The sequence below is a fragment of the Panulirus ornatus genome, chromosome 51, assembly GCF_036320965.1.
Source record: "Panulirus ornatus isolate Po-2019 chromosome 51, ASM3632096v1, whole genome shotgun sequence".
NCBI lineage: Eukaryota > Metazoa > Arthropoda > Malacostraca > Decapoda > Palinuridae > Panulirus > Panulirus ornatus.
In genome coordinates, this window is record NC_092274.1 from 5090340 (window position 1) to 5104005 (window position 13666).

General features: G+C 46.3%; 1 protein-coding gene across 1 annotated transcript in view; it reads right to left on the bottom strand.

Annotated features, from left to right (window-relative positions):
• Positions 1 to 13023, bottom strand: part of LOC139764857 (tripartite motif-containing protein 3-like) — a 292630-nt gene extending 279607 nt beyond the window's left edge. Inside the window, exon 1 of the mRNA XM_071691869.1 lies at positions 12984 to 13023. The gene's annotated coding sequence lies outside the window, so the exon portion shown is untranslated. The remainder of the gene's footprint in view (positions 1 to 12983) is intronic.
• Between the last annotated feature and the right edge of the window lie 643 nt (positions 13024 to 13666).

A 13666-nucleotide genomic window follows, 5' to 3' on the forward strand; every position in this document is an offset into this window, starting at 1 on the left:
CCTGTATACCACATCGCTCCAATTCACTCTATTCCTTGCCCTCCTTTCACCCTCCTGCATGTTCAGGCCCCGATCACACAAAATCCTTTTCACTCCATCTTTCCACCTCCAATTTGGTCTCCCTCTTCTCCTCGTTCCCTCCACCTCCGACACATATATCCTCTTGGTCAATCTTTCCTCACTCATTCTCTCCATGTGCCCAAACCATTTCAAAACACCCTCTTCTGCTCTCTCAACCACGCTCTTTTTATTTCCACACATCTCTCTTACCCTTACGTTACTTACTCGATCAAACCACCTCACACCACACATTGTCCTCAAACATCTCATTTCCAGCACATCCATCCTCCTGCGCACAACTCTATCCATAGCCCACGCCTCGCAACCATACAACATTGTTGGAACTACTATTCCTTCAAACATACCCATTTTTGCTTTCCGGGATAATGTTCTCGACTTCCACACATTTTTCAAGGCTCCCAAAATTTTCGCCCCCTCCCCCACCCTATGATCCACTTCCGCTTCCATGGTTCCATCCGCTGACAGATCCACTCCCAGATATCTAAAACACTTCACTTCCTCCAGTTTTTCTCCATTCAAACTCCCCTCCCAATTGACTTGACCCTCAACCCTACTGTACCTAATAACCTTGCTCTTATTCACATTTACTCTTAACTTTCTTCTTCCACACACTTTACCAAACTCCGTCACCAGCTTCTGCAGTTTCTCACATGAATCCGCCACCAGCGCTGTATCTTCAGCGAACAACAACTGACTCACTTACCAAGCTCTCTCATATATATATATATATATATATATATATATATATATATATATATATATATATATATATATATATATATATATATACATATATATATATATATATATATATATATATATATATATATATATATATATATATATATATATATATATATATATGTACATATATATATATATATATATATATATATATATATATATATATATATATATATATATATATATATATATATACATATATATATATATATATATATATATATATATCTGAGTATTCTTTCTATGTGACCAAACCATTTCATTACACCCTCAACTGCTCTCTCAACCACACTCTTTATTACCACACATCTCTCTTACCCTTTCATTACTTAATCGATCAAACCACCTCGCAACACATATTGTCCTCAAACATCTCATTTCCAACACATCCACCCTCCTCCGCACAACCTTATCTATAGCCCACGCCTTGCATCCATATAACATTGTTGGAACCACTATTCCTTCAAACATATCCATTTTTTTCATTCCGAGATAATGTTCTCGCCTTCCACACATTCTTCAACGCTCCCCGAACTTTCACCCCCTTTCCCACCCTGTAACTCACTTCCGCTTCCATGGTTCCATCTGCTGCCAAATCCACTCTCAGATATAATATTAAAACACTTCACTTCCTCCAGTTTTTCCTCCATTCAAACTTATCTTATCTTGACTTGTCCCTCAACCTTACTGTACCTAATAACCTTGCTCTTATTCACATTTACTCTCAGCTTTCTTCTTTCACACACTTTACCAAACTCAGTCACCAGCTTCTGCAGTTCGCTGTATCATCAGCGAACAACAACTGACTCACTTCCCAAGCCCTCTCATCCACAACAGACTGCATACTTGCCCCTCTTTTCAAAACTCTTGCACTCACCTCCTTAACAACCCCATCCATAAACAAATTAAACATCTATGGAGACATCACGCACCCCTGCCGCAAACCGACATTCAGTGAGAATCAATCACTTTCCTCTCTTCCTACTCGTACACATGCCTTACATCCTCGATAAAAACTTTTCACTGACTCTAGCAACTTGCCTCCCACATCATATACTCTTAATTCCTTCCACAGAGCATCTCTATCAACTCTTATCATATGCCTTCTCAAGATCCATAAATGCCACATACAAATCCATTTGCTTTTCTAAGTATTTCTCACATACATTTTTCAAAGCAAACTCCTGATCCACACATCCTCTACCACTTCTGAAACCACACTGCTCTTCCCCAATCTGACCCTTCCTTATGCTGGTCCTGAACACAACTACGTCAACATGGTACTCATTACCTACATCCAGCGGTGATGAGCGGCACTCATTACACCACCTCACACATGACTCTGGAGCCAAGGACGATCCATAGCCATATTCTACTCAGGTTTGCAAACCCATGAAGGATTTCTAACGTTCTCCATGGCGTTCTAAACCGGATTTTTCACTTCGTTACAACGGATTCCCGCAGTCTCTCACAACGGATTTCCGGTTTTTTCATGGCTCTAACAAGGGATTATTTTCTTCCCATTATCTGTTAAAACGGATGATTGGTCTCCTTCATAAATGGTCTGTTAAGAGGATGTCTGCTTTCCCCACAATGGTTGGCCACGCCTGGTCTCCCTGCCCGAGGATACGCTCGCTAGGAATATAATGACTTCTGTACGGGTTACGTATGCAAATACGGAGAATCAGCTTCATTATCTGATCCAGCTATGTTGACCCCCAGCGTTGCCATGTTTACTCTGTTGTTTGTCAGCGTCGCCCCGTCAACTGTGTCGTTCCCTTACGTCGCCACGTCAACTGTATCGTTCCCTTACGTCGCCATGTCAACTGTGTCGTTCCCTTACGTCGCCACGTCAACTGTGTCGTTCCCTTACGTCGCCACGTCAATTGTCCCCACTTATGTAGACATCCATTTTGTCACCCCGTTTGGCGTTGATATGAGGTCATCCCCAGCTCTGCCAAACTGTCATCATCCCTTAGCGTTGCCAGAGCCGTCATCCCCCAGCGTCATTGCCAGCCTAACCCCGCCACTGAACACGGCGCGCCGCATGGCTGTCATGAACCATTTGCTCCTCTCACACCGGAAGCAGAGAGTCCCAGAACCCGTGATGGTAACTGACGAGCCCGGCAAGGCTGCACACACACACACACACACACACACACACACACACACACACACACACACACACACACGGGGGTAATTCCGTGTCCTTGTGTGTGTGAGGAAGAGAAGGGGTTGGTGAGTGGTGGGGGTTTAGTCTCACAATCGGAGGTATGCACCTCATGAGGTAACTTATGAGGCATTGTGGTGGTGTAAGGTGTGGTGATGTGGTTGGAGGCTCAGACGCCCGACCACTTCCTCCGTGTCATGATGGTACAAAGGTGTATATATATATATATATATATATATATATATATATATATATATATATATATATAATATATATATACACGGGAGACAGCGACAAAGCAAAAAAAAAAAAAAATATATATATATATATATATATATATATATATATATATATATATATATATATATATATATATATATATATATATATTTACTGGAAAGGATCACAATTTTGCGCGAGATCAAGATATTCCTATGAATCCACGGGGAAAATGAAACACGATAAGTTCCCAAGTGCACTTTCGTGTAATAATCACATCATCAGGGGAGACACAAGAGAGAAATATAACAGTCAGTTGATATACATCGAAGAGACAAAGCTAGGACGCCATTTGGTAAACATGCGATTGTTCAAGACAATGTCTTGGACAATCGCATGGCCCGGCCAAGAAGAACACAAGGGTGAAGATGGAATCAAGAGGGCATTCAGAATACGAAAATGACTCAAGATCACTCCACGACCAGGGAGAAGCCAGCGACGACAACTCCACGACCAGGGGAGAAGCCAGCGACAACAAGACGACAATAGACGCTTTCTTGCCTCAGAAGCCAATTGTGACCACGACCAGGATTGCCAGCTGCAGGCCAGTCAAGATGTGGCGCGATAACAATAGAAATATAAATGCTTGTGGTTTCCCCCCACTCGAGCGACGAAGGCCCGCGACGGGTGTATATCCTGGGGAACTTGAAGGTCAGATTGGTGACGACGGGCGTCCTGGGAGGGTTGAAGGTCATAGTGGTGACTTAACGGGCGTCTTGGAAGGGATGAAGGTCAGAGTGGTGACTTAACGGTCCTTCTGGGAGGGTTGAAGATCAGAGTTGTGACTTAACCGTCCTTCTGGGAGAGTTGAAGGTTAGATTGGTGACTTAACGGGCGTCCTGGGAGGGTTGAAGGTCAGAGTGGTGACTTAACGGTCCTTCTGGGAGGGTTGAAGATCAGAGTGGTGACTTAACGGTCCTTCTGGGAGAGTTAAAGGTTAGAGTGGTGACTTAACGGGCGTCCTGGGAGGGTTGAAGGTCAGAGTGGTGACTTAACGGGAGTTCTGAGAGCGTTGGTTATAACATTGACTTGGATGACCTGGGAGGGTTGAAGGTCATAGTGGTGACCTGAAGAGCGTCCTAGGGAAGGTTAAAGGTCAGAGTGGTGACCTAACGGGCGCCCTGGGAGAGGTTAAGGCTATTACAATGCTTCAACGGGCGTCCAACAAACGCGCAAGTAGTAATGGTGACCCCCTGGATGTCTAGTGGACATGAACTTGTGGTTAGAGAGAGGTGGTAGGGCTCCCGTGTTCTGAGGCAGTCCACCTCTCCTGTCCTTGCTCGTCTGACTCCAAACGCCAAACTCTTCCCACTGGACGCACGTCTTACTACCGCCTCCATCCCTTTACAAAATCACGTCACTAACCTATCTATTAACTACCTCAATCCTCTCTTAAACTCGCCTCAACTCTCACCTTCTTAAATACTTTCACATCCCAGATACGGACTTCGCGGTGTTACGGTCTTCCGGTGTTCTCTCCTGTGTTGTTCACCTCTGGTACTCCTCTCTCTCTCTCTCTCTCTCTCTCTCTCTCTCTCTCTCTCTCTCTCTCTCTCTCTCTCTCTCTCTCTCTCTCAGATGACTCCCGTTCCGTTAGCTTATCCACGTCTCTCAGTTCATCCAGATGCAATAGCCTCTTATCTTATCACCAGACACGTTACTCGGGATACTCTCGTGTGGCATACTCGGTAAGAAAGAAATATAAATTCTTCAACCTCATATCATATTCACTTTTACGTCTGTTCCACCTCTCCATTCCCATATCTCCCTTCCCTTTACTATCCCATCTACTTCCTCTTTTTCTCTACAACTCTCGTAATTCGAACTGCAGACCCAGATATCGAGTTAAGCTACTCCTGGACCCCTAACATACGACCATCTGCTTCCTCCAAGTTTGTATGTGGGAGGCCAGTCTTATGAGTATCAAGCTTTGATACAGTCTCCCCTCGAACGGCACATCTGTGCAATTCTCTCGCCTTTCTTTGTCTTTATCTCCTTCTCTAACCTTTCCACTTTCAGCTGTCGGGTGTACAAACACCTAAGAAGATTAAAATAATCCTTTTTGTGTGTCTTTCGATAAACTTTCATCATTTTTACCTTTCCAGAAATGGCCTCAATCGGTACGTAATTCATCATTGTGCAATATCATCTATTATCAAAATATGATCATAATGATGAAGGACTGGATTTAGGAGGTTAAATTAATCGTTCGTGTGTGTGTGTGTGTGTGTGTGTGTGTGTGTGTGTGTGTGTGTGTGTCTGTGTGTGTGTGTGTGTGTGTGTGTGTGTGTCTGTGTGTGTGTGTGTGTGTGTGTGTTTCACTAAACTCGTTCATTTGTATCTTTCTCTACGACAGGGCCATATTCGGGACATAACTTTGGGTTAATTAATGTGGTCTGCTATCAAAACAGAATCATCATGATGAGGTTCTGGAAGTCCTGAGAAAGATGGGAGTCGTTTTCCAGTGTCCTGGAAGCTCAGAGGTGATTCCCTCGTGTCCTGGAAACTCAAGAGGTAATTCCCTCGTGTCCTGGAAGCTCAGAGGTGATTCCCTCGTGTCCTGGAAGCTCACAGGTGATTCCCTCGTGTCCTGGAAACTCAAGAGGTGATTCCCTCGTGTCCTGGAAGCTCAGAGGTGATTCCCTCGTGTCCTGGAAGCTCACAGGTGAATCCCTCGTGTCCTGGAAACTCAAGAGGTGATTCCCTCGTGTCCTGGAAGCTCACAGGTGAATCCCTCGTGTCCTGGAAGCTCAGAGGTGATTCCCTCGTGTCCTGGAAGCTCACAGGTGATTCCCTCGTGTCCTGGAAGCTCAGGTGATTCCCTCGTGTCCTAGAAGCTCAATAGGTGATTTCCTCGTGTCCTGGAAGCTCAGGTGATTTCCTCGTGTCCTGGAAGCTCAGAGGTGATTCCCTCGTGTCCTGGAAGCTCAAGAGGTGATTCCCTCGTGTCCTGGAAGCTCAAGAGGTGATTCCCTCGTGTCCTGGAAGCTCAAGAGGTGATTCCCTCGTGTCCTGGAAGCTCAAGAGGTGATTCCCTCGTGTCCTGGAAGCTCAAGAGGTGATTCCCTCGTGTCCTGGAAGCTCAGGTGATTCCCTCGTGTCCTGGAAGCTCAGAGGTGATTCCCTCGTGTCCTGGAAGCTCAAAGGTAATTCCCTCGTGTCCTGGAAGCTCAGAGGTGATTCCCTCGTGTCCTGGAAGCTCAGAGGTGATTCCCTCGTGTCCTGGAAGCTCAAAGGTAATTCCCTCGTGTCCTGGAAGCTCAGAGGTAATTCCCTCGTGTCCTGGAAGCTCAAAGGTAATTCTCTCGTGTCCTGGAAGCTCAGAGGTGATTCCCTCGTGTCCTGGAAGCTCAAAGGTAATTCCCTCGTGTCCTGGAAGCTCAGAGGTAATTCCCTCGTGTCCTGGAAGCTCAAAGGTAATTCTCTCGTGTCCTGGAAGCTCAGAGGTGATTCCCTCGTGTCCTGGAAGTGATGATTCACTTATGTGTCACGGAGGACACAAAGGTCACTGGTGATTCAATCGTATCCAGGGGGAAAGAAAGGTCACATGATAAACAAATCCATTTCCCAACTAGGATTAAATTCATATCATCAATGACGTTTAAGTGACACAGTGATGGCGAAGTGATGACATAGTGGTGACGTAACTATGACGTAAGGGGCAACGGTCATGATGGCGACCCTGCAGGCGTTCAGAAGCGGGTATCGATCAGGGGGCTGTTAGGGAGTTTTGAGACGTCAATGAGACATTACCAAAGACCTTCATAACCCCATTATGCGCTCTCACCAATCCACTCAGAGATTATTAAAACTATAAAGTAAGAAAATGGGGCACAAGGCTGAGAGGTAGCAACATAAAAATGAAAAGAAAAAGGACGATATGAGTTCGGAAGACGGGAAGTACGCCATAATCAACATACAAAGAAAAGAACTTTGTCGAGATTCGTGACGGACGGGATGACGGGGATAGGTGCAAGACGGAACTCAGGGTAGACGGGGAGATGTTTGGCAAGGAGACGGAGCCAGGTGGAGCTTAACTCACTAGCAGGAAATATGGGGGTGCTAGACGGGGCGGGGCCGGCCTTAAAGCGCTTAACCCCCTTGAACATGACGGCACGATCCTTGAACATGACGGTACGATCCTTGAACATGAGGTACGATCCTTGAACATGACGGTACACGATCCTTGAACATGACGGTACGATCCTTGAATATGACGGAACACGATCCTTGAACATGACGGTACACGATCCTTGAACATGACGGTACGATCCTTGAATATGACGGAACACGATCCTTGAACATGACGGTACGATCCTTGAACATGACGGTACGATCCTTGAACATGATGGTACACGATCCTTGAACATGACGGTACACGATCCTTGAACATGACGGTACGATCCTTGAACATGACGGTACGATCCTTGAACATGATGGTACGATCCTTGAACATGACGGTACGATCTTTGAACATGACGGTACACGATCCTTGAACATGACGGTACGATCCCAGACCACGATAACGACCATTGAGTACTATGATGGAGCACCTTACGGGTCAGGTCAAAGGTCATATCGTCGTCCTCAAGGGTCGTACCGTCCTACTTGTTGTTCTTCTGGTTTCTAATCCTCACAGAAACCAAACCTACAAAAACATGATGGAAAACACAAAGCACCAGTAGAAAACTACCACGATCCGGGTTGTGGAAGGCGCTCCATCCACAGTCGTTAGTAAGGCCAATTATTATCACATTCGTATCATTATATGTTCGTGAATTACCCGTTTAGGGGCGCCTCTCCCTGGCGCTAACTAGAGTAACTAAGTAGCAATTACCATAACCTAACCTAACCCTCTGGACACCCACTCCAGGTGGTGTCTGTCTTCACCATACATACACTCTGCTGGTCGCGGCTTCACCATACACTCTGCTGGTCGTACCTGTCTTCACCATACACTCAAGCACTGGTCGAGACCATTCACTATATTCGGTGCAGTACTCACCATCCACCAGTCACAGGATATCCTCATCACTGTATTCACCATACACCCACATTATTAACCCCCAGTCAAGTCCTCCTGCCTCGCCAGCCTGGGGGTTTAATGTGTCAAGAACGTCAACACTGTAGTAGTATTGCTCGTCGCCTCTTTAATTTCCCCCATCCTTCTGGCAGCGGCTGACTCGCACCCTGACCCTCCTGACCCGAATTCGACAACCCATTTAACTCCTTTGTCCCCCCCCCCCTTCATCCCCTCCCCTCGCTCTAGCAGAGCAAAAGGGGGGGGGGGACCTGATACCGCGGCCCCAGCCCCTCCCCACCCCACCCCACCCCGAGCGGTGGGCGTGGCTACCCCCCCCCCCACGCACTCTCATGGTACAGTGATCATTAAAGTAATCAATAATAGTAACAAGAAACCCCCCCCCCCCCCATTCTATTTCTTCCTCCCCCCAACCTCCTCCCACCCTTCCTACCCCTCCCGACGATGACGTGGCAGGATGCTATTGGCTCACCCACGCACGCCATAGAAAATGTCAACAAACCCCAAACGTCTTTTCCGGTCTGGAAGCTATTTAAGTGTTATGATACACCGACTATAGTTATGGTAAGGTTACTGGTTACCATACATCGTAACTACCACAATATAGTTAGGGTGCAGTTAACATCACTGTAACTACTATTATGTATTATGGTAGTTATCAGTTACCATACACCATAACTATCACTACATATAGGTTATCTAGCTCCACACCCCGTCAACCACCCTCCTCCACACCACATCAACCACCTCGCTCCACACCCCATCAAACACCTCGCTCCACACCCATCAAACACCTCGCTCCACACCCCATCAACCACTTCGCTCCACACCCCATCAACCACTTCGCTCCACACCCCATCAACCACTTCGCTCCACACCCCATCAACCACCTCGCTCCACACCCCAACAACCACCTCGCTCCACACCACATCAACCATCACGCTCCACACCCCATCAACCACCTCGCTCCACACCCCATCAACCACTTCTCTCCACACCCCAACAACCACCTCGCTCCACACCACATCAACCATCACGCTCCACACCACATCAACCACCTCGCTCCACACCCCATCAAACACCTCGCTCCACACCCATCAAACACCTCGCTCCACACCCATCAAACACCTCGCTCCACACCCATCAAACACCTCGCTCCACACCACATCAACCACTTCGCTTCACACCCCATCAACCACTTCGCTCCACACCCCATCAACCACCTCGCTCCACACCCCAACAACCACCTCGCTCCACACCACATCAACCATCACACTCCACACCCCATCAACCACCTCGCTCCACACCCCATCATCCACCTCGCTCCACACCCCATCAACCACATCGCTCCACACCTCATAAACCACCTCGCTCCACACCCCATCAACCACCTCGCTCCACACCCCATCAACCACATCGCTCCACACCTCATAAACCACCTCGCTCCAAACCCCATCAACCACCTCGCTCAACACCCCATCAACCACATCACACCTCATAAACCACCTCGCTCCACACCACATCAACCACCTCGCTCCAAACCCCATCAACCACCTCGCTCCACACCCCATCAACCACCTCGCTCCATACTACATCAACCACATCGCTCCACACCTCATAAACCACCAGGCCCTCCAGTCCACGCTTCGCCTATCACCTCTCTCCCTCCCTCCCTACACGTACCGTCGACCACCACCTTCCACGCTCCGTCACGCACCGTCACATCCTCCTCCGTGGCCGTCACCCTCCAGCCACCTCCCTCGCCTCATAATCTTACCTAAAATTCAAGGAAACTTGCAAGATTTTTTTTTGTTTTTGTTTCAGCCGCGGTTATGTTACACTATTTTGGTCCAACCCCAGAGTTCGGTGGGCACTGAAGCACAGGGAAAACGTAGAAATAAATGACTATACAAATAATAATATCATAGCCAGAAAGGAAGGAGTCCAGGAAAGTATAAACTGGATCATAATTCCCATTTATTATATGTCTGAAATGTTCAGTACCAGCGCAAGCCGAACCACAAGGAAAACGCAGGTAAATGAAAAAAATAATACGAACTCATGGCCGAAAATATACCCAGGTAATTCTAAGTTGGGTTATAATTCCTACTTATAATACATCTGAAATGTCTCTATTCCTGCGCAAGCTGAAGCATTTGCTAAACTAAAAGATAAATTATTACAAAAATTAAACTATCATAACCAGATATAAGCCCAGGTAAGTGTAAAATTCCCAGTTACATGTATACGTAATGTTCATTTTCCAGCACAAGTAACCTTAAAGAAATGTGATCTCACACACACACACACACACACACACACACAGAAAAATCTTGATGCTTTTAAAAAAAATTAAACCTTTTAAATAGTCGTAATTTCCCCGGCAAAATAGCTGTCACCAACTTAGACCAATGTGAGTCTGGAAGACACGACGTAAGGAGCCCTCGTCTTACTGTACAAAAGGACTGGGGTGAATACCCTAATGTGAGGTAATACACAAAACAACACAATACACTGTAGCACACTGGTATTTCTTGTGTGTAACTGTACTAAAGATGAACACCTGCCACCGGTACACAAGCCCCAAGCCTGTGTAAGCTACACATGGGACACTTCCTGTGCAGTTTCCTATAAAAGGGGATTAGAAAATAGTCTAAAATGTCAAAATATCGTCCGTAACTTTTTTTTTCTCTGTCTCTAACCTGAGTCGTCTGTAACAGGGTGTGGCGTGGGGAGAAAACATTATGAGAACATGTGCCGGGGTTCACACTACTATACTCATCTGGCTGCTCTACCACAACACATCTACCTCCACACTGGTTACGTCAACGTCCACCGCCATTAATCGGTCAATTCGGGTCTATAACAAAGCGCGGGTATTGCGAACCCGACAATACAATCAAGCCCGGCCGAAATACGACCCCACATACTCTAATGCCTGCAAAAAATTACTCTCCCACGGCTCTCTCTCCCACTTCCCAGAGGTCCTTTGTGCAGTGGGGTGTTCCCCCAGAATGCCACTGATAAGCTTTCATGGCGCCGAATGCAATCAAAAAGAAACTACCTAGAGCCGTCAGCCTATGTAACCCTGAGTTAGGATACTACACCGGCAACACTACTGGCAGAGCCAGGCAAATAGCCATCATCAACATGTCTCATCTCTCGCCCAGGTGCACCTCACCATCGTCCACACCTGTCAACACTGTCTCGTTCGCCTGAACACGTCTCATCCTCTCAAAACTTGTGCCAAAAAAACACACACAGTAACTACAGTACAAATGTCTACCTCCTTCACTCGGACTTTATATAAGAGATAAATCAATACAGTCAAGTAATCTAACACCTATATATTACTCTAACTGGGTAAAACTATATAAGATAAGGCGATCAACACAGCCATTTCATCTGTAACAAAACAATGCGCACCTTCAAAGCTGGTATCAGTCTGGCAGCACATTACGTGAGTGAGCTGATACACCGAGCACCGCTGGCCCTGTGCAAGTAATCATCCTTAGACATGCAAGCATAGGTGCTGAGTGCGCACGCGCACACCTTCCACGTCGTGAGCTTAGCTGGCATAACGGTAACGTTATCAACCATCGCTGATTACGTTCTCTATCGCAACAGAGCTTGATCTGCCGTCATCCCTGGGTACAGTACATCCCTGGAGATGATAGATGTCATCCGCTGTCATCCTATCCTGGATGTTTACCTGCAAGACACGTCTTCATCCACCCGCAAATTCATCCTTGAAAATAGGATGAACACGATTTTCCCAGGTCATTACGCAATTATGGGCAACACTCGAGCTCTGGCAGCGAACGAAGGCGACCTTCGAGGAGCTGTTCATACCAAACACATTCCTGAAGTCCCAACCATCTCTTCAACCTTAATGTAAAACAAGATCGTGGTTCACAAACTGAGAGGCGTATAACATACGTCTCTTTCGCTAAAACAGTTCTGCAAAATCCAATGAATAAACATACCAATGCGTAGCCAAAATGAATGGGGGAGTTAATACAATTCGCAGCGCACCATTGCACAGCGCACTGGTCCATCTACTATCTGATAACACCTGCATAGACCAGCAGACAGACAGGTTTGGCGGTTTATCTATCTCGCCGTTAGCGAAAGATAGTGACAGGTTTTCCAGGTAGCACTAAGCCACAGGTAAAATCTAAAAAAAAAAAAAAAAAACTTTAATCGCAATTCAAAATTATCACTCGAACTTCTCTGTCCTAGACTCTAGGTTATATATAGTTCAGCGTCATGTTATAAAATTTGACCATCACAATGCATTACTGAGATAAGAGACGGGACCCCACAGTTTTTATTACGCTCTTTAACGTCGAGATAAGCAAAAGATAATGACTGCAGTGTTGCTGCGGTATGCATATATTGTTCTTAACGTCAGGTCATCGAACCAGCGTACTGGCGTCACAGCAAGCATGACAACCACCTCAACCAACGTGGCAGAATTCGTCCACTAGTCTTCACCACCGAATTATTTCCCCGAGCGCTGTGGGTTAACTTCTCAACCTGACAGACGAAACGAGTCTATCTCTATTCTCGATAATTCCCTCGAGAATCGTCTCGTTTTTTATGAGTTCTGAGAATTCCGGTCACAGTCCGAGCCATTACGGGTGGGAGAGGAGCTCGGTAACTCACAAACACACACCCTCACTGCTGCCCCAACACTATCACGCTCACGCTCTCTCCACTCTCGACCCCCAAGAACATCTTTATGGCGGCGTCTGGCATCTCCCCTCTCTCCCCAACATTAAGCTCCCCCCCACCCCCCAGTTTATACACGTGTGACGTTAATTTCAGCCAAATAACACATACATGAACAGACGTCGATGAACTTGACTCATTATACATCTTATGCACGCCATCCTAAAAGGATATGACACGAGTGAATTAATAATTTTTCTATAGCTTTACCAAAAGTTGCCAAAACGTAAATATCATTGCATATTAACGGGAATTGTATTTCACAGAAGCAGGTAGGGGTAAGAACGTTTTCGTTTTTTGAAGGGGGGTTTAGTTGAGGGATGGCTGGGGCAAGCAGCAAATTGCATGAGCCTCCTGGCGACATTAACCCGCCTTCCTATACAGCATAACGAGAAAAGTTGTGTCTGGCTCAGGAGCATCGATGGACAAAATCGATGATGGTGGGTGTCGACACCAGAGGGGGAAGGGGTTGCCTGGGAGCACATAGGGAGTGGGGCTGGGGGTGTGCCGGGGAGAGAAAAAATATATATAAGCAACATAACCCTAAAGTTACTTTCTATAATACTCCTATATAATACTTTCTATAATGTTTCTCATAGTGGGTGAGGGTTAGCAAG